The sequence below is a fragment of the Paramormyrops kingsleyae genome, chromosome 20, assembly GCF_048594095.1.
Source record: "Paramormyrops kingsleyae isolate MSU_618 chromosome 20, PKINGS_0.4, whole genome shotgun sequence".
Lineage (NCBI taxonomy): Eukaryota > Metazoa > Chordata > Actinopteri > Osteoglossiformes > Mormyridae > Paramormyrops > Paramormyrops kingsleyae.
The window spans coordinates 16033067-16059470 of NC_132816.1; the positions used below are offsets into that span (position 1 = coordinate 16033067).

A 26404-nucleotide genomic window follows, 5' to 3' on the forward strand; every position below is an offset into this window, starting at 1 on the left:
AGCCGGTTCATGCTGTGATGGGACCTGCCGTGATTTCGCAATCAGAAGCGTGGCGTGCCGGGGGGGCCGTGGGGGACAAGGGGCGATGAGAATAAATGCCGCGGCTGGAAATAACAGGGCTGCAGGTCAGCATGATTGGCTGCGTGGTGCTGAGCACAGGTATAAGCTTACCCCACCAGACATAAACAAGGACATGAAATTAAATAAAAACAGAAAGGCAGATGGACAAATTTAATCCCTAATGGTGAAAAAGCCCCAAACAGCCCACTCTTCCCGTTTCTTGCAGTGACCCCCTGAAAAGAATGCAACCGTTAACCTTAAAATTTTATTTTTTTAATCACCAAACCCATCTGTTGCTACATTGGAGAACTGATCTCATCACTTCCTTAGCAACTCCTCGATGACAGAATGCTTAAATCGAATCCCATCTTCATTCATGTGGGCAGGAAGCCGTTATCTTACACGCAAAGTCAGAAAACGGGACGGTATGTGGCTCACTGGGCTAGAACACGGTCCCTGTAATCGAAAGGTTGTTGGTTCAAATCCCACAGTAAGCCACAATCACCATGGGGCCCTTGAGTGAGACCCCTAACTCCCCAATTGCTCCAGGGACTGGCTGCCCCTGAGAGCATCTGATAAACTAGTAAAATGCAGAAGAAAGTTTAGACTGCAGCTCATTTCCAGGGGGAAACAATTATTTCATATACAAACATTCCATAAATTCATAGACAATGTATACAATGTTGCTTTAGTAAGGTCATTCCTTTCAGAATGTTGCTGAAGTTTATTCCTGTGAGTTTTCCCTCCTTCGAGCACTTGCAAATTCCGCACCCCACCCGCTACCCCATTCAATCTCACATTTAGACCAATTTATTAATCCCTGAGGGGAAATAAAAGAAAGCAAGCGTAGACTACCTGATATCCCCAGGAGGTCTCCAAACTGAAACGATAAGCGAGGCCCCCAGGTGGCGGTTTCCGAGATCAGAGGAGCGTGTCGCCGTAATGACCCCCTTCGCGGCCTGCTGTGACCCCGGCATGCGGTGGCAGCAGCCGAATATTTAACGCTGCAACACTAAGAAAATCCCAGAGAAAAATCCCAGAGAAAGCACTGGTCTGCGGGGCACGACAACATCCGGGCGCTCAGCTTCCGTAGGCTTCTCTATCTATACGGCATTATGAATCTGTAAATATCCTTTTAAAGAGCACTTTTCCTGTTCATTATGTTCCTCTCATCCAGGCCTCTCCTGAAATGTATTCTACTACACAGCACGGCGCACAAATGCACATTAAATGAAATGCGTTGTGTCACTTGACATCTGAATGGCGACCACAGTGAAAAGAACATTACCCCAGCCCCCATGGTCATTGGCTTTATGGCTTTATGGCTAAATACAGTTAAATGTGAGACATTACATAAACTGAAAACGCTGTGCTGATGTAGTAAACAGAAACAATGCGTTCTTGCTATTGATTTTCTCAAAATAAACACGCGGTAAATTGTTATTAACAGTGTCAGTAGCGAACATCATAATGGCTAAACAAAAACCTTACAAGGTTATTACAAAGAGTAAATCTTAACTCTACAGTTAAATATATTAATATATTTAGTGGGGGGTGACAGATAATAATTGAATATTTATTGACTATTTGATAGATTACAGCATAACAAAGGAAAAAACCTGATCTTGTTCTCATCTTTCAACCTGAAGAAGGAATTCTCTTATGTGGGGGGGGGGAACTTTTCCCATTTATCTAGTCTTAGATTTACTGGGATAGGCACCAGATCACTTTGGTACTCTTTGGGTAAAAATATCATATTCTTGCGAGATATTCCTGCTTGTGGATTCCCTTGCAATTAAAAATTACTCGGTAATGGACAACCACTGTTGACGTGATATGACAAAAAAAAAAAAAAAAACCTCAGATTATTAAGCATGGAAATATTTCACAACAATCTTTACCCAATATGGGGGGATGTATATGTGTGGTCACTGTAAACAGATTGCAGTCAGGGTTGTGTGTTCAGTTATTCCTAGAAGGAATTTCTCCAGCCTGCATTATCAAGACGTACCATCTGCCTCCAAACATCTTTGTGGTACTTTTCATTTTGGCTTCAGGGACAGTCACTGGCCATCCAACTGCCGTGGCCCAAAACAATACGAGGACACCCCCGTTTGTACATTTCATGCTAAATAAGGTGACCACCAATAATATAAGCAGACACAGAATGGAATTTCAAAATGAAAGAATGTTCACCTTTCTATTGAGTCCCGGTTAGAGGTTTCTAGATTTGTAAGCTAACTTCCAAGTAAGGTTACTACTGTAGTAATAGCATGTAGAATATTGTTTAGACATTAGCACAAGTTCGATGTGTTTAAAATGGTTAGACAACATGCGAGATTCCCAGCATATACAAATTTTTTGTTTGATTGGCATTTGAACATCAGAGACATTTAAATTCATTCTATAAAAGCAGAAACTGAAGATCAATAAAAATGTTCTTTTGAAAATTTCCCCTTGAGCTTTAATAAAGTCTGTCTGTTTGAGTCCATCTATCCATCAAGATTTATTTTTTTATGGTCTACGAATCCTGTAAGGAACGTATGAACTTGGTTTACATTCTACAGGTCTCATAAATCAGTCTAGCTCAAAGATTTTTTTTTCTGATCAATACTGCTTTACATTTAGAGGTTTTTTTTTTTTTTTTTTTTAAACAGTACTATACTGTGAAAATACCTGTACCTCCTCAACACATTTTGTTCAGTCTTGCGATCATAACATTTTTGACAGCTGACTGAATTCATTCTGCTTACTTTCCTCTTTCTTAACAACGCATCGATAATTCCTGAAATGCGAACGGTAGCAGAGTGATAAATCGATGCTCCGCTTCATTTTATGCCATTAATATGCAATTCATATAAATATGGAAATAATTTCTGTATATTTTCCCTCCAACTCCAGTTCGCCTCACACTGTCAGCAACTGTTTTTTAAATAGCATATTTCAAATGATTCACAATCCCATTAAAAAGCAAATGCAAAACCGAATTTATAGGACTAAATGCATGCTTCCAATAAATGCTTTTGCCATCTCGTCCATTTCTCTAATGGATTTGTTGCTATAAATCGTGACCATGCCAACATCCACAAACATACAGGGTCTCGGAGACCTGCGTTCCTGTTATAAAAAAAAAATGATTCAACACGGTTAAGCCTTTTAACACTTAATACTTTTTACATACAGCAACCTAGAGTTTAACCTACTAACACAGCTGGAGCTTGTACCAGATTTGTCCTGGTTAAGTACCTTAATTATTCCATGGCTCTACTGCAGTAGCCCTGTCTAGGAGCTACTGTACAGTTAACAGGAAGCAAGGCTAAATCCTTAACCCCGATACTCGCTAAAACCAGATTAGCTCCACTCTGAATTCCATACGTTTCATTTAACTCACGGCAGAAGTTAATCTTAAAGAACGCAAGAACTTTACTTGGTTATAGAGGAGGCGGCTGAGCATTATTTCAAAATGCAAGATATATTTTAGGACACAATTGGCATGTTCAAGATACTTGACATTTTCCATTTCTTGCCATCCTGGTGAGGTGCGAGATATTTCCAATATCAGGATAGTATCAAAGGCTCTCTTCGGTTTCCTGTGGCCAAGGATCTGATGTTAAATTGAAACACCTGCTCCTTAATATCGTCATAGTGACATCATTACTATTCTGAACCTCATAACTGGTTAATTCATATGAGAACATTACTATAGGCCTATTTTATTATGGGACATATAGGATATTAATAGAACATATATATTGTGATATATAGATGATGTTAATAGCACTAATCATGTATTATTAAGAAAGCTCTTTCTGTGCAAGTATAAATGGAAAATGACTAAATATTTAAGGCTTAACACTGTATATTGCAGTGGTCAAAACTGCACACACTTAGTGTCCGACAAATTTTATTTCGCTCCAAGCGTTTACTCAAGAACAGAGTGCTTTCAGTGTAGAAACCATGTTGAAAGAGAGATGCACTAGGAAACGTGCAATGGACATGCAATTCAAGGGTTATGAAGAAGCTTTAAAAACCTCAGCAAATCATTTTAAGCACCGAGCAGCTCATTCACACTGTGCAGTGAGATTTGCAAACGAATAACTCCGGGGGCTGGTTTGAGTTCACCGAAGCGGGGAGAAAATAAAAAATAAAAAAAAATCGAGCCTGAAATATTTAAGCATTCACATTTCTCCCCTTCAACAACCGATGACTAAAATCATGACTGTGATTTTACCTCAGCAAGTGTTTTTCAAAATTAATTTTACCAGGACACACAGAAGCCTCAGAGTGTTTGAGTTTGCACGGTGAAGTGCAAACGGTAGCGGTTCATGCAAGAATACTAACAAGTTACACAACAAAGTGATTCTGAAAAGAGTATGAAATTTTGATACCAAGCTACAAATAAAATGAACGTGTTTAAAAATATATTAATCTGTCGTGGGCTGGCTCAGTATGGTTGGAGACTAGCTAGAGAGAAATCAAATCGAGTTTACTTAAAAGCTAACAAATGTATAAAAGGCTGGCTGCGGGCACAAGAAAATTTAGACAAGAAGTCTTTTGTAATCAATAGAACTAGAAGCCCAGGTAGAATAGCGATGATCATGTGACTTCGATACCCTGCCGTTTCTCAAAAGCTACCGCTACAGTGTCCAACACCGAGAATGTACTGCGGGACTATGTAAACCCTCAGTGTTAAATTAGCAATTCCAATTATGCTAATCATGTGGACTGACGTCCCCTCCAGGGTGTACCCCTGCCTCGCGCCCTGTGCTGCTTGGGATCGGCTCCAGACTCCCCAGTGGCCCTGTACGGAATAACCAGCTGGATGATGGACAGATTTGGACTAGACCACTAAAAACAGAGGTTTTGCATAACTACCAATCAGCTCAGAGCCAGCAATTACAAATCAGATGGCTTTTTAGACCGTCGGACTGCAATCATTGCATACATGATAGCTATCAGTAAATAAAAGTGCAAATCTATTCATTCATTATTTTGTTCTTTATTACTAATCACTAAACAAGACTAAGATCTGTTTTCTCTTGGCCCTAGAGCCTGGTACTTTTTCATTTTTTTCTCGGTCTCATTTTCCTTAAATTCATCTGTACTCCCATTACTAAAACATGCCTTACTTCTGTAGGACGGGGAAGAACCATCTTAATATCTGAACCAGAATTAACCAGAACTTTAAACTGCAACTTACTTGAGACGGCTTTCTTCTAATAGAGATATTTGCGTTCTCAACTCTGGAGTAGCCCAAGTAGGTCAAGTTGTGCGGCAGCCTTTTAAATATTATCGCTGTAATAAATGTGTAAATGGTGTCAAGCATTAATATACACAGACAGACATTACTCAATGGCTCGATGTGGAAAACTTGATATTGAGACAGTCTAAGCTCCTCTCAGATCAGACTCTCTCAAAGAGTTGTATTCACCAGAGTCCCACAGACCAATTTAGCATTTCGAGGACCAACGTTCCATTTATGGTGCACAAAAACCCAGAGTATATCACCATTCTAAAACTAAAAGCATGGCATTTCAAAATGCGGTAAGGAATAAGAAGGAATTTATAGTGGTCTGTATTTTTCCCCATCAAGTGGCGAGTTTTTTTTGCTAATCAGAAATTACCACCTCCTTACAATATATAACTGAACAGTTATTTCCACATCCGCCATCCACCCAGCAGTAACTGGGGACAGCCAATGTCTTGCAAAGTTGAATTGCTAAAATGTTAAATCATTCATATTTGCATACATGGGGGAATCTGTGGCATGGTAAAAATAATTTCTACATTAATGAATGCAAATTTCCAGATTAATAAACAGTTTTCTCAGTGGAACTGGTTAAATAAACGGAGATGATATCCCCATGTGTGTGTGTGTGTGTGTGTGTGGGGGGGGGGGGGGGGGGTCTAACGGGGGTGTAATGGGGTTAAAATAGTTTAGTCGTCTCATAAATCACCAGACAACTGGTGAAATTAAAGTTGGACATTAGATTTAACCCTAGCTTCAGATAGAAACTTTGCAGACACTATAAATTAGATTTAAAAAGTGATTGAAAACCGTCGCCGGCAGATTTTGGGTCCTACAAACTCACTCCAAAGTGTACAGGTAGTATGTTTATTTGCGAATGTTTCCCAGAGTAATTATTACTTCCCAGCAAGTCGGCAAGGCTCGGATCTGCACCAACCTTTCTAACCTTTGACCTGACACGGGGAGGGGTCGACCTGACCCCGGATCGGGATACGAGGCCGTGGCAGCCCGGCACAGCATTCAAAACCCCCCCCCGCAGATATTTTTCGCCCGGCTGGTCAATTCAATGCTGACGCACAAGAGCAAGTCACGTTGATGGAAAGGTCTCGTCACATGGTCTGGCAGGAAAGCAGGACCCAGCCAGAGGCTCCTCTGTTTTCTGGACATGTGCAAAAGCACCAAATGCCCTACATGTGCATATTTACACCTGCAGCATTATGACAGGTTGGTATACTTAGATATTACCCTGGAGGTTCTGTCACTTAGGTGCCCGTTACAGGAACAGACTGCAATTATTTAGCCATTTATGCTGATTTCAGCTGATCCAATCTGACTATAATACCACCACGCTCTAGGTTTTCTGGATCAGGGCTGAATCATAATCTAAACGTGCCACTTTATAGGTCTTCCTGGTGGTTGCCGGTTCGAAGTCCTGAATCTGACACCCCTACAATGGATTCAGCCCGCTTTAAACGGCCTGCTTACAGTATATGCTTTCGAGACGGATTCGTCACAAGACAAAGGGGTGACATTGAGGCACTGACACTCCCAATTAGACTTGCTAGTGCCACTGTCCCTGCGAGGTGCCCTCGGCCTGCGCCATGTGACCACGCTGAACGGGATCTCAGCAGACGCACATTAGTGACAGTTTGTCTTTGCTTTTCCCCCTAAGGACGTTCAGACAGCGAGGCTGTACACAGCACGGCCTGGAGGTTAAAGTAATTTCTGCAGTGTCAGTGTTGGACTGAGCTGCACTGGATCTGGCCACAATTACAGGGCGACACTCACTGGACATCCCGAGTCTCTGGGTTCCAAGTCTGACCAGTGGGAAACGAACCTGCAAAACTTGTTCCCCCCCCCACAACTTTCAGGTGAAAGGTATTTAAAATGGTTAAATCACACATTAGGTGACGGGTGTGTGTACTGCTATGACAGTATCTGCAAAACAATATATATTTCAAAACTGAACACTACTGAATCTGATTTGAGCTGCGATTCATGGGAGCGACAGGAGAAACTGACGTGGACCTCAATGTTCTGACAGAGACTTGAATGCTGCAATTGATATACAATATTGATATACAATATGAGCTGGGGCTAGCCCATTTCAGGCATTGAGGGTGATATTGTTTTAATGTACTATTTATTAATGCTTAAAATCACTAGCTTTGTAAGTAGCCGAACATTCTAAAGTGTTTTAATTATTTAATGTAGGATACATGGACTGTTACATTATTGAATAATATTACTAACTAAGGAAAGAACTGAAACCAGTGATATCACGCTTAGGGATTAAATTGTATGAAAACGATGCACTTCTGGACGATCCAGCTTTAATGAAACGCACAGGTGTCTGAGAAGAGTCATTGCAGATCCTTCTGGCAATAAATTAAAATTGATTCAAAACTGCTCATCAAACGAGGATTTTTTTTTGTAACATACACTTTGTTTGGTGACTTTGGTTCAAGGGTTGGCTCAGTACCGCCAGACTGAAAAAAGCAGGGAGCTGGTCATGCCAAATGTGTGATGGATCATTAGACTGTAAGAGATGTTCCTCAGCAGATCTCTCAGTCCAAACCCCTGGGGGAGACCTGGATAAGTGTGAGAGCTCCAGGCTCTAAATGAAGAAGACTGAAGTCTGGATTTATAAGACGATCAAAGAGAATCAGCGACGCAAGCCCTTTGAGCCACACACAGCAGGACGCTCGTAACGTCGATCGGCGCACAGACGCAGCTGGGCGACTGAAAAAAACGCTACCGCCTTGTTCTCCAGTCTGACAGCAGCGGGATGCAAAAAAAAAAAAAAAAGGGTGTTTTGAATTTTTTCTGGAAGGGGAAACTCGGGTTCCTGCTGGGCTGTGTGGTTTAGCGTCCACACTGCTTATTGTCTATCGAAGGCCGATGCCTGAGAGCCAGACAAATCTTGACGCGTTACGCGGATTTCCCATGCGGGGTAAACGTAGCGGCTCTGTGAGAAAGGCTAGATGGAGCTCTTCTCATTGCTGTATTATGAGTGGAAAAACCTTGACTTACTGTAGCAACTAGAAAACCCGAATAACCCGTCTACCTTGAGTAAACTTGTAAAGATTGGACTACATGTGGTATAAATAATATAAACTGTCTGCACAGCATGAGTTTAGTCCAAGGTGGGGGGGAGGGGTGATAGATAGATAGAAAGATGGACAGACAGAATGACCACAGAACAAGCAGGATGAGGACAGCCCATCCTGTCCCATGCAGAAGCCTGAAGGACAGAGCATTAACGAGAAACTCGGTCAGAAAGACCAGAGAGAAGCTCACCTACAGACAGGCAGCCAGCAGAGAAACAAACACACACAGCCCTCTGTTACCTGCTGTGCCCCGCAGGGATACTACATGCTGATAAAGGTTATCAAAGGTGATTCCACATCACTTCTAAGAGCGCCTTCCCCACCCGCTGCCTCTCCAGGGCTCCCTATGGTTGTTGGTTCCAGTACTGTGAGGCAGCCCAGGACTGGGGACCCAAAGCCCAGCCAGAGATTTTCTGATGCATTATTCTGCCAAGGACCACCTGTACAGCTCCGAACCCTCAAATAGTGTCACGGTCTTCAGCCATAAGACCTGAAGTTTCAGTAGCCTTCCATTATGGAGCACGTTTTACACGCCAATTGGACAAAGTTACACATTCATTAGCCACACTTGATCATCTTCACCTTTTGAGATGTTCTGGGATCTGCCAAACATCCATACATTTTCTATACCTGCTTGTCCAATGCAGGGTTGTATATCCTATCCCAGAAGTTACAGGCACAAGGCAGGGAATAATCCAGAAAAGGATGCCAACCCACCACAGGGCACACACGCCATTCTATGGGCACTGTTGGTCCAATTCACCTTAGCATGTTTTTGGACTGTGAGAGGAAACCTCATGAAAACATATGAACTCCACCCACTTTGACCCGGTGGGCGGAGACTCGAACCCCGGTCCCAGAGGTGTGAGGCAACAGTGCGCCACAATGCCTCCCCAATCTGTCAAACACGCATTAAAAAAAAAGTGTAAATAAGGATGAATGTTTAAATTAAAATGTCATATTTCACAACATGCGCAAGACATCAGGGCATTAAAGACATTTTCACATTTGTACATGTCAATCCATCCATCTTCCACCCACTTATCCCAGATAGGGGATATCTTAACTCAATAATGCTCAAAAATGAAGTGAATTTTGTCAATTCATGACTGACAGCTCAGTAAATTAAGATTATTACAGACCTTAAAGCCACAATTAAAATTGACAATGGATGGATGTGAGCTTAGGGTGACTGAGGTGAGTGTGCTGTGTTCTTCAGCTGGAAGTGTATGCAGAAACTCCACATCAGAGTTAAAACATACCCCTGTAATTGAACACCTTAATGTTATACATTAATCTTTTGTTTTTGTATTTACATGTAGCACCATAGAGGGGGGCCCAAGCGAAATAGTATTTCAATGCAATGTGTACTCATACATGAATGTGTTGCCAATAAAGAATTCTTGAGTCTCTTGAACTTCAAAGATGCATCTTGGGCAAAGCTGGACCATTCAATTCATTTTAGATTGAAATGAAACATAACTGCCCACAATACGATGTGTGAGAAATCTTTGGAAAATACGTTTGACTTCACAAGCAGTAGATGCAGGTGGCTGTTGTGTTGCCTGTGCTGTTCACATTGATCTTTTTTCTTCTTTTTTATCCAGATCAGGTCTCAGAAGCAAACAGAACCTATACAGCATTCTCATACAGCATGGATAAGTCAATTAGGGTTCTAGACTAGCTAGACTGTTCCACAAAGGGAAACAAACTCCATACCCTTAGCAGAGAACCCAGGATAAGGTATTACGATCTGCATGGAGGATGGTGTGAAACTTCAGAGGGCAAACAAAAAGCTGAAGTCCAAGTACGATAATGTTATCTTTCAGAGAACAAAATACTGTAGGGTGATTGCAGGTTTTCCCCAGTCAAGTGTGACCAACATGTTAAATTTTCTCAAAATTGAAACATGAATACAGTTACATTATGGCAACAGAAAACATAAGACATATAAGGGAGTAAATGATGTGGTGATTTCGATATTCGTCATTAGAGGAAACCCCCACCCCTTCCTCCACCCCCACACAAACGCTACATACTCATCAAGACTAACTCATAGAAAGTGTGGATCTCAGCTCACGTCGGGTCGCGCTCACTTCAGTGACTGCGCTGTTAATATCAGAAAATCAATAGCAGCAACCTACAGAAAATGAGTAATAGACCATTTCTGCCTTTGAACAACAGACCAAGAAGAATTTGCGGTATTGGTGATTTATAAAGCAAACATTCTGCAGAATTCTTATATGGCATTATGCATTCCATCATACTTGTTCCACAAAAAAAAAAAGGTCAAATGGGAGGAGAGATATAGAGTAGATTTACACTTTATGGTCAAAAGTAGGTGGACACCAACTTCTTCAGTATCTCAATCTGAAACCAAGGGTATTAAAGTTGAGCTGGTCTGCCTGTTGTTACTGTAATGGCCTCTACTCTCCTGGGAAGTCTTTCCATTAGGTACTGGAACATTGCCACAGGCATTTGCTGCCATTCAGGTTGGGTATTGATGTTGGGTGATCAGGTCCCTTTCTGCGAGCTGTCTTGCCAAACACTCTGCAGCTGAACTCGCTCCCAGATGTTTGAACGTCACTTGCGGTTGACCGGGGCAGCACTAGCAGGGCAGAAATTTGTCAGACTGACTTGTCGGCATCCAATAATGGAGCCAAGCAGAAAGTCACTAACCTCTTCTGTACCACCACACATTCCGCTGCCAGTGGTTTTTGCTACGTGGCTAATTATACACCCGTGTCAGCAGTAGTTGTGCCTTAATTAGCCAATTCAGCTAATTATAAGGAGAATTAAAGGGGTATCCACATACTTTTGGCAATATAGCATACAAAGTTTCATTTCTTCATAAGGACATTCATAAATCTAAATTTAAATTTACTTTTGCATAAAAAAAGCAAACACATCATGCCTATTCAGTGCAATGTCATGCGAAATCCCAGGAACCCCCCACCGCTGAAATCTCACCTGCTAGGATTATGACTCAGCTCATCTGAATGCACATGTGACCTCACTGAGGGAGTGACTGACCGAGATACTAACTGCTACGGCTAACAAACAGTCCACTTAACCTGCTATCAGGCTTCTGGTGAGTCCAGCACCCTGCTTGAAGAACAGAATGACTCAACAGCCTGTAAGATTCATGTATACTGGTTTCAGAAATGGTCCTTGGAAAAAAACAAAATCCTATGATCCTACGTTTCAAATAAACTGAAATCCCCACAACAATATAGGGAAGTTTTCAGCTTTAAATCCATCAGGATGTGCGTTAACATTACAAGACAAATCCATATCTTTAATTATGGATGGTGGATAGATATTCCTCTTCAAATTAAAAACGTTTCTTTTATTCGTGGCTCTCAAAGCAGAGAATGTGTGGACTACAAGCTGTTTGTGTATGTATTGGGCAGAATGATTAATACCACTTGCCCCCCCCCCCCCCACCACAAAGGAGACAGAGGAGCCAAACTTGGGGAGGCCTGCAGATGAAAGCAGTAGATAGGGGTGGTTTGCAAAGTTCTACATAAGCACAATGGGACAGCTGTCGGTAAACAAGGCTGAGGGACATGCACCGTTCCATCGACCCCCCAGGAGCTGGGGCAGAGCTTACTCCACACCAAACGCCAAAAGGGCTGGCCAGCGATCAGGAGCGGTTGTCAGGTGACACCAGAGTCAGCATCTGTGTTACACCTAATGGCCGACACATCCCTGTGCCTTTGGGGAAGGGTAACTGCTAGAACTAATTGATTAATTTTCAATAACAAAAAAAAAAAAAACACAGAAAAGAATAGAGATGGCCTAACACGTTACAGTGAATCGAGTCTTAATTCCGCAAAGAAGCACGTCAAGAAAAAGTAGGAAAAACCAGGCACTTCTCAACTGGGTACATTCATTACTTACACCTTCTCAAAGCTATGAAACCACTAGTTAATCAAAGGGTAAATATTTCACGCTTCACAGAGGGCCTGATTTAATGCACTTGGCATTTCTTCTTACCTGAACAAATAACAGTGTCACTATATATCCAGACATTGATTCCCATAGATTTAACCTACATGGTTGCCGTTAACAACGTACTGGTCAGCAACCAGCATAAATGACAATAAATAGGGACACTAGGATAAAGAATTAATGAACATACCATCTCTGATTAAACAAGGGGTTATGTTATTTTAAGCAGGGATGTATGGTATGATGGGGCTGGCATCCATCAGAATATAGGGTGCGGAGTGTTGCATGGGGACGGAACATTTTCAATAACTTTCCAGAAACTTTCCATTCCATGGGAAGTTAAGCCAGGGAGTCTGGAAATATTGCAAGTTGGAAACTTTTCATGGAAATTAACGGGAATATATAGGAATTAACGGGAAAATTCCCAGAATTTTGCAAACCTAGTGTGGATATCATCCCCAACGGACAAGGGGAGGATGTCTTTATTTTCTTTAGGATTCCTGGTCTCAACCTGGTCCACCTCAAACTTCTTTCTTCTACCCTTACATGATCCTTCAGTAAGGTGTCACTGAATGGATAATGTCTCCATGGTGCCTTAATCCATTGCATACACACCAACTTCAAGTGATGACCTTTTCCAGAAGTTTCAGCTTCATCCCTTGTCAAAACTACTCTGTGAAAGTAAATTGTAATATAAAAACCAATCACAGCAACGCAGGCTCAGTCTGAAATCACATTCTTGCCATTCATCGCAAGAGGTTGTCCTTGTGACAGCCGAATATCACGGTATTTGATTGCTTAGCATTATTTCCCAGATTTAAACAGCTTCAGACCAATCAAGTAGGTTGGGCTAAGCAGATATCAAAGCAGATATGCAAACTTCCCCAATCAGTTCTTCAAATTATTCCTCTCTGCTTTTGAATGGAAGGTGGCCCTTCAAGCAAGGAGACAATTACAACGACAAGGAAACAAGGGCAAATTGTACCACATTGGATATGCAGTTGTGAAAATAATAATGCACAGTATTTAATATACTTTTACTTCCCTTACTTTTAGAGTTCATTTACCATTTTGAAATATTAAATAATTAAAAAATTACTCTCTTGGTAACACTTTACTTGAGGAGACAAATGTACTAGACTACACTCAGTTAATATATTAATTAACCAGAAACTAAGTGTAACATATTGATCTCACTAGGGTTCTGCATGTGCGTTCATGGGTCTTGTTAGATACCCCAGTTGCGGTGGGATGACCCCCTATATGTCCCTCACGGCTTTCTCTATTATGCTGCAGCACAATCAGCAGATTATGCCAGTTGGACAAACAACTAGAGAAAATAGTTATTTATTTTGTTCATTTTTTCTGATCCCACTGATTTGGAGCAAACATAAAATACCCCAAACTTCATATTTCAGTTCAGAGTGAACCAAAGCTATAAGTGACCAAAATACCATGTTGCTGGATAGCAGTAACTTCAACTGATGGAAATATAAACTAATACAGATACAGGATATTTAGATAATATAGCCCAGTGGCAGGGTTGGTGCCAATCTGATCCTGTCCCATGTGTTTTGTCCCCGTTTGGCCAGCAGGTGTCGCTGGCCATCCTGGTCCCTCTTCTGTCTTATAGCCTTAAATCCCCAGTGTGTTTCCTTATTCCCTAGATCACAGCATAGCTCAATTGGTCAAGTGAGTGGCTCAGTGTGTCCCTGTTTATACTCTACCTTGCCCGTACCTTGCAGTATTATGTTCGTGTTTGGTAATTTTTCCTAGTTTCTTGTGCTTGTTACTTGTAACTTATTCCACCTGGTGCTTGTTGTCCCATACCTGCAGTGATTGGTTGACCTGGTTAAGGTTCACACCTACCCCTTGTTTGCCTTGTTGTCTGTATGTATTTAAAGTGTCAGCTCTCATCCAGTTGTTCAGTTAGTCATTATATTTCAGATGTGTGTGTTTATATGTGTGTAGATGTTTGAGCTATATTGTTGTTACGGCTTTGGATTTTCCCCAAGTCCTGCTCTCTTTTTTTCTGTTCCCTAGCATGTTAATTTTGTGGTATATTTGTTAGTTCTTATTTCTCCCATTTAGTTCTTGGGTCCTCGTGGTCCCATTATTTTGTGGTTTAACCCTTTGTATTGTTTTTGTTAATAAACCCCTTTTTTTGGAGCCACTCCGTGGCTCGTTCCTCTTTTCCTGTCCCTTTGCTATGACCCACCATAACAACCTAGTATTTCCATAAACTGGAAACAGACGAGGAGTGAACCCTGAAAATTACAAGCAAAGTAAATGCATTTTCCCCTTTTCAGCACAATCATTAACACCAGTTTTTGCTAAACAATAAAAGTAACCAGTTTAGTTTATAGTAAATGCAAACAATGTAGAAAATGGCAGGACGAACAGAACGGACCAGGAAATGTTATGCGTGTGTAAGCACGCTAGAAAATGCTGCGCATGCACAGACTTGTGAAGTACAAATCAGGCAGGTGGCACAGATCAGGTAGTGACAGCCCCCTCTGCTGTGGCAGCATCTCTCGCTAGGATACATCCAGATTTCAATGATATGAACTGTAAGGCATGCAAACATGGGCCGCCGTCGGCAAGTGGAGGGGGATGAGGCGGAGGAAACAGAGTGCAGGGAAAGAATAGAGCGTAGAGATGAGAGAAGAGGGAGCTACCAAAAGAAAGACTAAGGACGCTGATGCAGCTCACAGGGATGACGATTAATAGGAGAGACGGCAAACTACAGCAATTTGTATAGTACAGAGAATCCTTTAAAGTGTAGGAAAGCAACGAATGCAAGCTGAGGCAAGTAAAGGTGGAGAGGGCAAGGTAAGACCTGTAGTTAAGCTCACAAGTAGTATCCCCCATTTAAGTGGGGAATCCCCCACCCCCATTTTGAAAGATGAAGGCCCTGGATCCCATGTTCCTTCATCAGTAATCAATCGTAACTGTACATGTGACCTCCTTCACGCATCACCAGGGGATGCCGGCTCTCAGGCATCTGGCGTGACACTCACGCTACCAGACTCTCACGCAAGAAATCTGACGGCGAATCTACATCATTCCATTATAAACCTAAAATTTGCTACGTTTAAAGTTTTGGGGTCGTTTGCAAACGCTACAGACTCTTCACAAGGTAATAAAATGGCTTCATACATGTAAATGAGAGTGCAGACTTGTCTCCAATCGAAAATTTCATGCCAGCTAACTGACCAAAATTGGCAACCCTGTGTTACTATATTTGTTCATGATTTGTACATGAATAGTAAGTTAGTTACTAATTAAGTAACTTGAGTCTTAAGTGTTACCAAACTATTGTACATCTCCCTGTACAGATGTCTTTCATATTGGACAGCTGTATACAGGGTCAGTGGATTCAGTGCAGTATACATCAGTATGAGCAGCAATTTGTTACCTGCAGACAAACTGAGCAACACTCCGCATTAATTTGCCAAGAACAGCTTCTTCCATTTTACAAGGGACAAGATTCAAGTTTAAGAGAAAATGATAAACTTTGTAACCCATTTAAATGACATGAATTTTAATATTTTACGATCGGGGGGAAAGCGCATTCTCTTTTTCTGTAGCATATAGCACTTTTTTTTGCACCAGCTCAGCTCGACAAAGCGGCTACGCGATGCCTCCGGATTTAGAAATGCTTGATTTATTTAACAGCGGAAGCGAGAAGTGGAAATACGTGGCGCTTATCTGCAAACGACCCATCGGCCCTTTCTGGATATTTTACAAATACGAACTTGGAGGCATGACATCACTGCGAAAGTAACGCGACGTCGCTTAAGACAAACTCTTCATTGTTAATTGGCGGATTGCCCTTATTGTTTTCCCAACACTAGCATCGCTAAATATGTTAATCCCTCCCGTTGATGCAAACCTAAGACGACAAAACCCTAAGAAAACAGCAATGGTATACTCCCGAGATGGTCGCTACCTAACAGGGTATTCTATCAGCGCACACAAGCCCTGATGTATAAGGATGCTGTATTACAAACAGGGAAGTTGAACTTCACTTGAGAACTGTGACACAATCCCCTGAAAGTCTGCAAGTAAACAAATCCTGCCGTAATATATTTGCATGTTCAGACTAAAAATTATTACTGTAGGATTACTGCAGTGTGCACTATAACCACAGTGTCCTACAGCTGAAACGCTCCCCTCCCGCGGTTAATCCTCCAGTCTCTATAACCTTCTGCTGATTAACAATAGGGGATCAGTGACCTGTCAGTATGAGGAGGTAACACCAGTCACCAGCCTGTCACTGAGAATCATTCACTATAGTTACACCAGGCTCAGGTAGATCTGCGCATTGCTCGAATGTTTTTCAGTTGTAGGGTTGCGCATTTTACACCAGAAATGCAGGTTGTTTAAGTCATTTTAGAAACTATAAATATACATTAAGATAACATGGCATGAAATATGCGAACACAGCACCAGAATCACTTCCTCTTTATTGAGTGTTATTTCCCATTGATATAATTTTTTGGCCAGTACATTTTTCATTAGCGCACCACAATAAAGACTCCATATATTATATACAAACCTTGGCATCGGTGTCTTAGCATTAATGAGCATTAAGGGAGTGGCTGATTAAAAGCTAGTGTCTTGGAAAGGCTACAGTCTTGATTGATGAGCACCAAGCTTGTCAGAACACGATACGCTCCCTCCTTCGGTGCGTCGCAACTCCCTGCAGGACTGTGTGTGTGTTTATTTTTCGAGACCGGTAGTTTAACATAGATCACGTTATTAATGCCTTATTAATGCGTCAACTAATTGAGGCACTTTTTTTGCGCTAACGCTACATGCTAGACACTATCAACGCCAAATGCATTTCTAATATGTTGTGTTTCTCAGTTTAATGATGCAATCATAAAAACTATCTTGATTGCAGAAGAAAGAATTAAGTGTCACGGGAATTTGAGCTATATGGCTTTCAAAAAGTCCCGGCAGAGGACTGAATCTCTGTAATTGTATCCCATCAGTCAGCCTGGTTTGTGTGTGCAGCCTGGCACTGTAAGGAGGTATAAACCTACCAGTCTGAATGCTACTGGTACGGCAACATCCAGACATATCCCTAGGATGATTAAGCATTAATCAAAAGATGGAGAGGCAGTAAATTACAAGACCAACATGATTTTCATACATTAGCACGTCCACCATCTCTCCCTCTCCTTCTGGTAACGTTTATCCTCCCCTGTATATAATAAAGTCAGAATGAGCACATGTATAAAATGCCACAGATGGTACTCCAAAGGGGTCATGCAATTTTTCAATGTGTAAGGTTTATCCTCTATCCCATTGATGCCGACCTAAGACAATTAATACACGAAAACGATCGTTTATGTGCCACCAAGGTGCGTAAATGCAGCCTCTACGGCGAAGCCGTTATATTTTGATGACAGCTTGAGCCGGTGGTCTCCCAATAAATCGCTCCTTCAAGGTTGTGCTTTCACTATATTGGCTGACGACCCCATGCCGGCTGATGGTGTCGGTGAGGGGCGCAGGTACAGAGCGCTTTACCGCCAGCTCTCCAAACTCACCCGGGTGCCGTCGCTCTGTAAAAAGGAGCCGCATGCGCACGGCGCGCATCGGGGTTTTCTGCCGTGACACTGTGGCAAACGGGGGTTAACGGCGGCTTTCGGGCGAGGGAGGGCTGTGACTGCGGGAGCACATCTGGGGCTCGAACCGTGAAAACGGGCTCTGCGGGAATCGGCAGCTCTACCCGCAAAACGTGCCGCAAAAACTCCCAAACGTGAACCCAAACGCAGCTTGAGAGACACAGGGGGAGCTGGCGCTGAGCTGTCAGGGGTAATCGAAAAATAAATAAATAGACAGACAGACATAGACAGACAGACAAAAACAAAACCAAAAAGCATATTGATGACCTCCACATTAATTCCTTACTTAAAAAATTATCATTTACCAGCAAAAAAACCCCACTGTTTTAAAAGAGCTGTTGCTATTCTCCAAAAGCTGTCTGTTACAGACCAGACAGCTGTTGTACAAATACCAGATGGCAGAGAAGCAAACAAATAAGGCAATAGATGATTTTAAAATAAGGATGAAACGGTGATGGACATGCTATTTCTGGATGCGCCTGCAAATAGGAAAAAAAAACTTTTACAAAAAGAAAAGGATTTGCTACCAAGAGATAAAAACTGAGGTTTTCTCAAAAGCTATCCGAAAACGGTATATCACTACCAATTAGAGCGACTTTGCCTGCAAGTGGTTGATTGCGCAAGATTTTGGACAGAATTTCTTATATTCAAATATGTAGGCTAGGTCTCGAAACGGGTTAACGTTTTCCCAGGGAAAACAAAAAGTTGTATACAGAACGTTGTATCTTTTTTCAATAATATAACATGCTATTCCCAAAACACAAAGAAGCAGTAAAATAACTATTTGCGCTAGTTTTTACATCACAACACAGTTACAGTCGTTACACGATACACTTCAATGGTAATGCTCAGAAATTATTTATATAGTCATTGTATCATTTAGTTAAAAATAATAATGAAGAAATCAGTCGTAATTTTGACTCCGACCGTCCATTCAAATCGGCGTTATAGTCTCTAATCATTATCAAGACCAACATGGTTGTTTTCAAGGAATAAACCCTTTACGGTCATGCATTGTGTCGTTAATCCAAATGCTGCGTGCTCCCCCCCCCCCGGACGCCCATTATTACTGGGGTGCCCTTGCAAACTGGGCAGATCTGCAGACGTAGGGCAGACGCTCTGGGAAACGGATTGGCAGCAATTCCGCACTTTGCAAACATGCTCGGAGTGCAGCACAAGCCATAAGCAGCTTCCGTTTGAAAAAGTAAGCAGGCAGTAACGAACAGCCGCTGCATCACACCCGACATCGTCGATTTTAATAGATAGCTGCGTCTTTTTACGACTCAATTTGCTTAAAGCTACGCGCGCACTTGTTACATCAAAATGTTCAAGATTTCACACCAATTCTTAATTGACCTCTTCGTATATCTTACAAGAACAGAACAGTAGCCTATTACTAAAAAAAACTTCAACAAAACTCGGATTTTTAATATATTTTACAATGAACTGCATTCTAGGCGCAAATGCGGTGCAAAGATTGTCGCGTCCCAAACCATCCCGCTTATGAAAAAGTTCTCTGCTGCGCTGCCTTTCCTGCTCATATTTGACAGAGAAAAATCGTGCTTACCTTCGAGAGGTCGCAAATGTCTTAATGCATGGAGCCAGCGGCAAAAGCACTAACGAGGGACAACTTGATATTTAATTTAAGTTAAATCCATTAGGTGCTTCAGATCCGTACCAACCGGCACAACTTCGGCGCTGAGAGCCGCTTAGAAAAGTGCGCCGTTCCCTTCGGTACCGGACCGGCGGCTCCGCGATCAGCGCTCTGCCCCCTTCCAATTATTAATTAAAGCACCAGCGGAATTTTCAGTCGCGCCTGGGAATCGCTTGTGCGGGCGCCTTTGCATGATTGGCCAGTGTGACGGTGACGTTGAGGGCAAGTGCCACACCTCTCCTCACGTCAGATGCAAGGATGCAAGGGGGTTATCTGCGTTTCTCGCATCCCTGCACTGTAGCAATAGGGAACACGGTAAGTAATGAGTTATGGCAAAGAGCCTTTCTGTCACGGTGGTGCTGAGGATGGCCACGGACATGTTGATCGTGTGATGTTTTTTTCTTTTTGCAGTATACTTCTTTTGCAGTTTTCTTGCTTTTCTTTACTGAATAAATGTTCCATACAGTATATTCAAGTGATTCTCTCCTGTATCTTGTAAATGTCCATCCATCCATCCATCCATCCATCCATCCATCCATCATCTATACCTGCTTGTCCAGTGCAGGGTTGTAGGGGTCCAGAGCCTATTGCAGAAGCTACAGTCGCACGGTAACCATTTACACCTGCGGGCAATTTGGCAACTCCACTTCACCGTAGTGTGTTCTTGGACTGTGGGAAGAAACCCCATGGTGACATGGGGAGAATGCGCAAACTCCACACCAGGGGCGTCGGCGGGCCATGCATACCCTGACAGATTCAGGGGGCCCAGCACTTTACAGGGGGGGCTTGAATATGTAAAATAATATAATGTCACAGATTCAGGGGGCCCTGAATGTCTCCACTGACATTGAACCGGGGCAGAGACTCAAACCCAGGTCTCAGAGGTGTGAGAAAGGTGTATTAAATAATAATTATTTCCTCTCTCTAAACAAGTGTATCAGACCAAAATGGGCGAAAGCTCCCTGAGCCATATTGTAATTGTCAGTGCTTGTGAAGTGTGCTGTCATTGGCTAGAACTCTGCCGCTAGTCTGTGCGCTGCACAAAACCGTCTGAATATTCATACTGTGAACCAAATGGCACAAAAATATTTGCAGATTAGCAGATGCCTTTGGAACATCCGGGAAATGTTTGAAATAAATGTGTAAGTCCTTTAGAATAAATAGGGAGCAATTCACAAGTAAAGGAATTTCACTTCTTTTACAGTCGTCAGATGAGCTGCATAAGGGAATGATACCTTAAGAGGTACCATCAAAAATCAGTCTCAGGTCCTTGAGCAAATGCAGAAAACGCCACATTTGGATCATGCAATAAAATTCTGGCACGAACGGCGACAGGTGGGTATTTCACAAGTGTGGAGAACTTTTTAAGTCCATGTTTATTCACCAATCCCATTGGCAGAAAAGTGCGAGGACTTTTTTCTGGTTGATGCCGTTTTCCATAGACACTTGCACGCATACAGTTGCTGTTAAGCATAGCGATTAAGGATGCGTTAGGCTAGATAGATGGAACGTGAAGGCAGATCATCTGCAAGCTGCATTACCATTAAACACTTCACTTCCTTGCTCATATAGTTCTAGGTGAAATATCAGTAGGTTGTCATGCTGAAGAGATGTGAGCTGTTGAGGTTGAACATCAGCTACAAAAAGGGTGGCGTGGAAATGGCACTGATACATGGCAGGATTACACTGTCTGCCATCCAACGCTGTGAAGTTCATGATATTGTCAAAAATGCTTGCAAAGTCATGTTGTATATATCTATTTGATACTTACTGTATGTGTTAAATATTAGCTCTGTTCTGTGTTAGACCTTGCTCTAGGAAATAGATCTCAACATCAATCCGAACCAGTAGCTAGTGATATATCAGCCTAATCGTAACACAAATTCAGGCAGATGAACGTTGACGGTTCGCTATTAAAGTGAAACAATGAAAGGTACTAAAAGTGAACAATGGACAAGAAGGAGCTGCATTTCTGCTGTAAAACATTGCGCCCCTTCTCGTTCTCAGCCTCGTGGAATGTGATTTCACACACACAACGCTCATACCTCAACAAATCCCAACAACCAGACTCAAATCACTTATGTCTATTTTTCACCCTCAAAGACTAACCTACGTAACGTGTATGACATCACAGCAGGGACTGCTGACATCATCACAAAAAATAATTCTGTAATTTGAAAACAAATCCTGGCCAATGAAATCAGCCAAATCAAGTCAGATTCATTACGCGCTTTTACCAGCACGGAGTCAAAGCCCAAAACAACCTCAGCTATTACTACCATGGCAACACAACACATTTCTAAGGTAGTATTATGGATAAATGGCAGTGGTAAGCTAACTAACTTACATGGTTTGTGGATCATGCTGAATGAAAGCTAACAATAAATAGTGGAAGTTCAGTTTATTTGCAAGGTTTAATTAAGTTGCGCTGCTTTTAATTACACTAAATGAAAGTCTTTCAACCTACCAGGCATACAGTAAACGACAGTCTGAAACCCTCTCTTACTTAACAGCCTTGTTTTGAATGTTGTCAAGGTTTTTCAGGTCCTGCAATCTTGACTCTGACCGTTTTTCTTTTTCAGCAGTGCTTTGCCAAGCGCTCCCAGCACATTAACACCATTATTCAGATCCCGCTTCACACTCTTCTGGCACGATGCCTTGGCACGATTTCATAGGTACGGACATCAGAGAACCACACAATCGTACGTCCCAGCAACTAAGCCATCAAATGTTGTGTTGTTTCTTCAGCTTCACCCATATTTTGTGAAGAAATTCATATCCATCCATCTGTCCGCCCATCCATCCATCCATCCTCTAACTGCATTTGGATGCATATGGGAGGAAACAGCCTGGATAGGGTACCAGTCCATTGTCGGGAAAAATGTATATCAGATAATCAGTACAGAACAGTTAGAGTAAAACTAAGAACCTCAGTCTCTCCTCAACGTTTGGCCTGCACTGCACACTGAAATGAAGTAGCCTACTTACATAGCAAAAAAACACATCTGCTAACTGCCTACACTATGTAAACCCTGGGAGTCTGAAATGATTTCTCAAGTTGTAAAATCAGATAATTAAAACTTCCGTTTCATTTACTATCGATAAATGTAACTTGACACAAATGTTTTGTACATTTAAGGAAATCTGTGGCGTTTGCATTATAAACCAATTAGTGCTTGAAAGTGGGGGGGCGCACTGCCCTCTAGGGGGAAAAGGCAGTACATTTTCGTTGTTTTGTTTACCCAGACCGAATATACTGTAGAGCGCGCGCATAGCATACTTATAACCCATCTCTAAATATTTCATTCCGTACATTGTGCCATAATATCGTCACAAAACAATACAATTGTTGCAAAAGAATTCAAACTGTGAAAAAACCACGGTCTCATTATTGATCGGAAAGTTTATGGTTTTAAAACACGGTAACACTTGAAAATCATGGAATCAATTCAATACTAACAATGTAAATGAAAAATTGACCTGGAAGGAAGAACAATAGTTATGTATTTGGAAATGTTATTTTTATTATGACGGATCATAGTGGCCGTACGTTGACTCTGTAGGGATTGCCGTCGTTTCACACGTCACGGATGGGGGTTTAAATGCTGTCCCCGCTCGGTATGTATGCGGCGTGCATGTTCTTCCCATGTCGCATGAGCTTTCACTGGCTGCTGCAGGTTCCTGGCATCTCCAGATTGCACGGTTCGTGATCGTTCGTGCGTGTGCCCTGCAATACACCGCTATCACATTCAAGGGGTCCCGTGACTAGTGACCCATACTCCAGATTACAAATCCCATAATTAAAATAAAATTAAGGTTGTTTTATTTGATAATCCACAAATATTTTATTTAAAAATGCTTACCCATTAACCTTGAACCGAAATTTTATAAAATAAATTAATTACGATATATGAATCCGTTCTGTTATCCATCTTCTAGCGCTTTGTCCTGGAAAAGGTCATGCAGAGATGGAATCTATCCAAGACAGCATAGGGCACAAGGCAGGGGACACCGCGAGCCAGACAGGGCACATTCAATCAGAGACTGCGGACAATTTAGAGATGCCAGTTAGCCGAAGCGCTTGTCTTCCGATCAGAGAAAATGCAGGCGACAGGAGGAGATCGCACAAACACACAAATGCACACACCAAGAGGATGATTTTCAACCCCACGACCCTGGAAGTGAGAAGGAACAGTGTTACCCACTGTCACTGTGCCACATCTAAGGCAATTCTATGCAAGCATTAGGCTACTTGTTATAATTTAAAACCTTAATCAGCAGAATATTAATACTTCCTACTCCGACAGCTTTATGGTAAGATAAGGATATGATGGAATCTGTCTCAGTGAGAGTAAAATAATGGCTTATCCTAAGTACCACTGACAAGGCTATAACTGTCCAATCAATGGAATGGAAATTGAACTTGAGAAATTGAGCTTGATTTTACTATAAGCCTTCACGGCAGTCGCACCTCAACTCAGGAACTTTTACACCCATCTAACCAAACACAGCCCTGGGAAAAATTGAGACCACAGCAAAATTTTCTGTTTCTCTCATTTCTCAATTTATGGGTGTGCACCTGTGTAAAATATACATTTTTTTTTTGCAAACTCCTGTCTGGCTCTTCACTGCTTGTCACTGAGGAAGGGCTTCTTCCTTGCTTTATGGGTCTTCAGTCCTGCTTCTAGGAGCCTGTTATGAACTGTCCTAGCAGTTCACTTCACCCCACTTAATGTCTCCCATTCTTTTTGAAGGTCACTTGAGGTCATCCTCTGATTTATGAGGCACTGCCAGATAAGTTGACGGTCATCTCTGGCATTAGAAGGTCACTTCTGCCTTGTACCTGGCTGGTGTTTGGTCATTGCCAGTGTCTCCTGCTTCACCTTGTTCTTGTGTACCGTCTTAGAAACTTTGAGCCTGGAAGCAGCCTGCCTCGCAGTGTAGCCGCCTGGAAGCAGCCTGCCTCGCAGTGTAGCCGCCTGGAAGCAGCCTGCCTCGCAGTGTAGCCGTCTGGAAGCAGCCTGCCTCGCAGTGTAGCCGCCTGGAAGCAGCCTGCCTCGCAGTGTAGCCGCCTGGAAGCAGCCTGCCTCGCAGTGTAGCCTTCTGGAAGCAGCCTGCCTCGCAGTGTAGCCGCCTGGAAGCAGCCTGCCTCGCAGTGTAGCCGCCTGGAAGCAGCCTGCCTCGCAGTGTAGCCGCCTGGAAGCAGCCTGCCTCGCAGTGTAGCCGCCTGGAAGCAGCCTGCCTCGCAGTGTAGCCGCCTGGAAGCAGCCTGCCTCGCAGTGTAGCCGCCTGGAAGCAGCCTGCCTCGCAGTGTAGCCGCCTGGAAGCAGCCTGCCTCGCAGTGTAGCCGCCTGGAAGCAGCCTGCCTCGCAGTGTAGCCTTCTGGAAGCAGCCTGCCTCGCAGTGTAGCCGCCTGGAAGCAGCCTGCCTCGCAGTGTAGCCGCCTGGAAGCAGCCTGCCTCGCAGTGTAGCCGCCTGGAAGCAGCCTGCCTCGCAGTGTAGCCGCCCGGAAGCAGCCTGCCTCGCAGTGTAGCCTTCTGCCAGCAGAACCAGGATTAAACCAGGATTTAACAACACAGATTTTAAAAAAATATGGAGTGGCATCTTAATTTTTTCCAGAGCAGTATCTAAGAAAAATTTTAAAGTGATGAAGAGTGTTGACATCAGTTATAGTTAGGATTGGAATGGAAAAAATGAAAATTAAATCGGCTACTGTAGAGATGTTAGTGGACTATTTGGTATGAGGCCAAATTTGTAATGAATCAAATAAGTTTCAGGCTAGGGAAGTATTAAGGAACAGGAGTAATTTAAGAAAGGTCCATTGTAGGCTTATGTAAAACGGTACAAAAAAAAAAACCTTAAGAACATTCTCCTTCTGTAGATTTTGGCAGTGGTCTTTTATATTTCGCTGGCATGGAACATTGGAAATATCCAATTAAGGCCAATTGTGAGGAAAATAGAAGGCACAGAAGCTGGCCAGTGACACTGATGGACTGCTTTAAGGGCATTTTCCTGGGATTTGCTCATTCCTCTACACTGCAAAAATAATTAGAGCGATTGCATGTGTCTCCTTTTTAGCATAAGATTCAACAAGGCTATGTATGTTTTTTTGGTAACACTTTCTACGAATGCCATGACTATAAGAATCTATGAACACATTCATAAGACATTATAATGCATTCATAAAGCATTATAAACTTGGCTATAAATATTTATGTTTATTATGCAATATGAATGCTTTACGAAGCTCTAATCTATAATTTACTATGGATACCTAGATAATTAGATAATACAGTACAAAGAATCCTTAATGCTTATACTGGCCATTATAATGCATTATGAAGCATTATATTATGATATCTATAGTGCATTATAGATGAGAGCTTCACTGCAGCTTATGAAGTATTATATCCAACACTTTAATTGTCATGACCTGCTTGTCCGGTCCTCTCATGTGCCACGCCCCCTCATTAACCTCACATGTAATCCCGATTGATATCAGCTGTTTCTTGTGATTTCCAGTGAGTCCTGTGTATTTCAGTCCGAGTACATTTACCCAGTCCTGTCATTGAAGTGTTCACTGTGTAGTTTTGTTCTGCCTGCAATAAACCCCGTTTTTGGATCTCTGTGTGCTCGATCCTGATTCCCCGCTCCCTGCTCGCTCGCTCGCTCTGCGCACGGCCGTCACATTAATACTTCATTCCTGTCAATAGAAGACGCTGTAATGCTTTATTAATTCTTA

The 26404-nt window shown here is 42.4% G+C and overlaps 1 protein-coding gene across 1 annotated transcript in view; it reads right to left on the reverse strand.

Annotated features, from left to right (window-relative positions):
* The window catches only part of LOC111853675 (muscarinic acetylcholine receptor M3), a 77312-nt gene extending 57501 nt beyond the window's left edge, over positions 1-19811 (reverse strand). The window contains exon 1 of the mRNA XM_023830865.2: positions 19576-19811. The gene's annotated coding sequence lies outside the window, so the exon portion shown is untranslated. The remainder of the gene's footprint in view (positions 1-19575) is intronic.
* Between the last annotated feature and the right edge of the window lie 6593 nt (positions 19812-26404).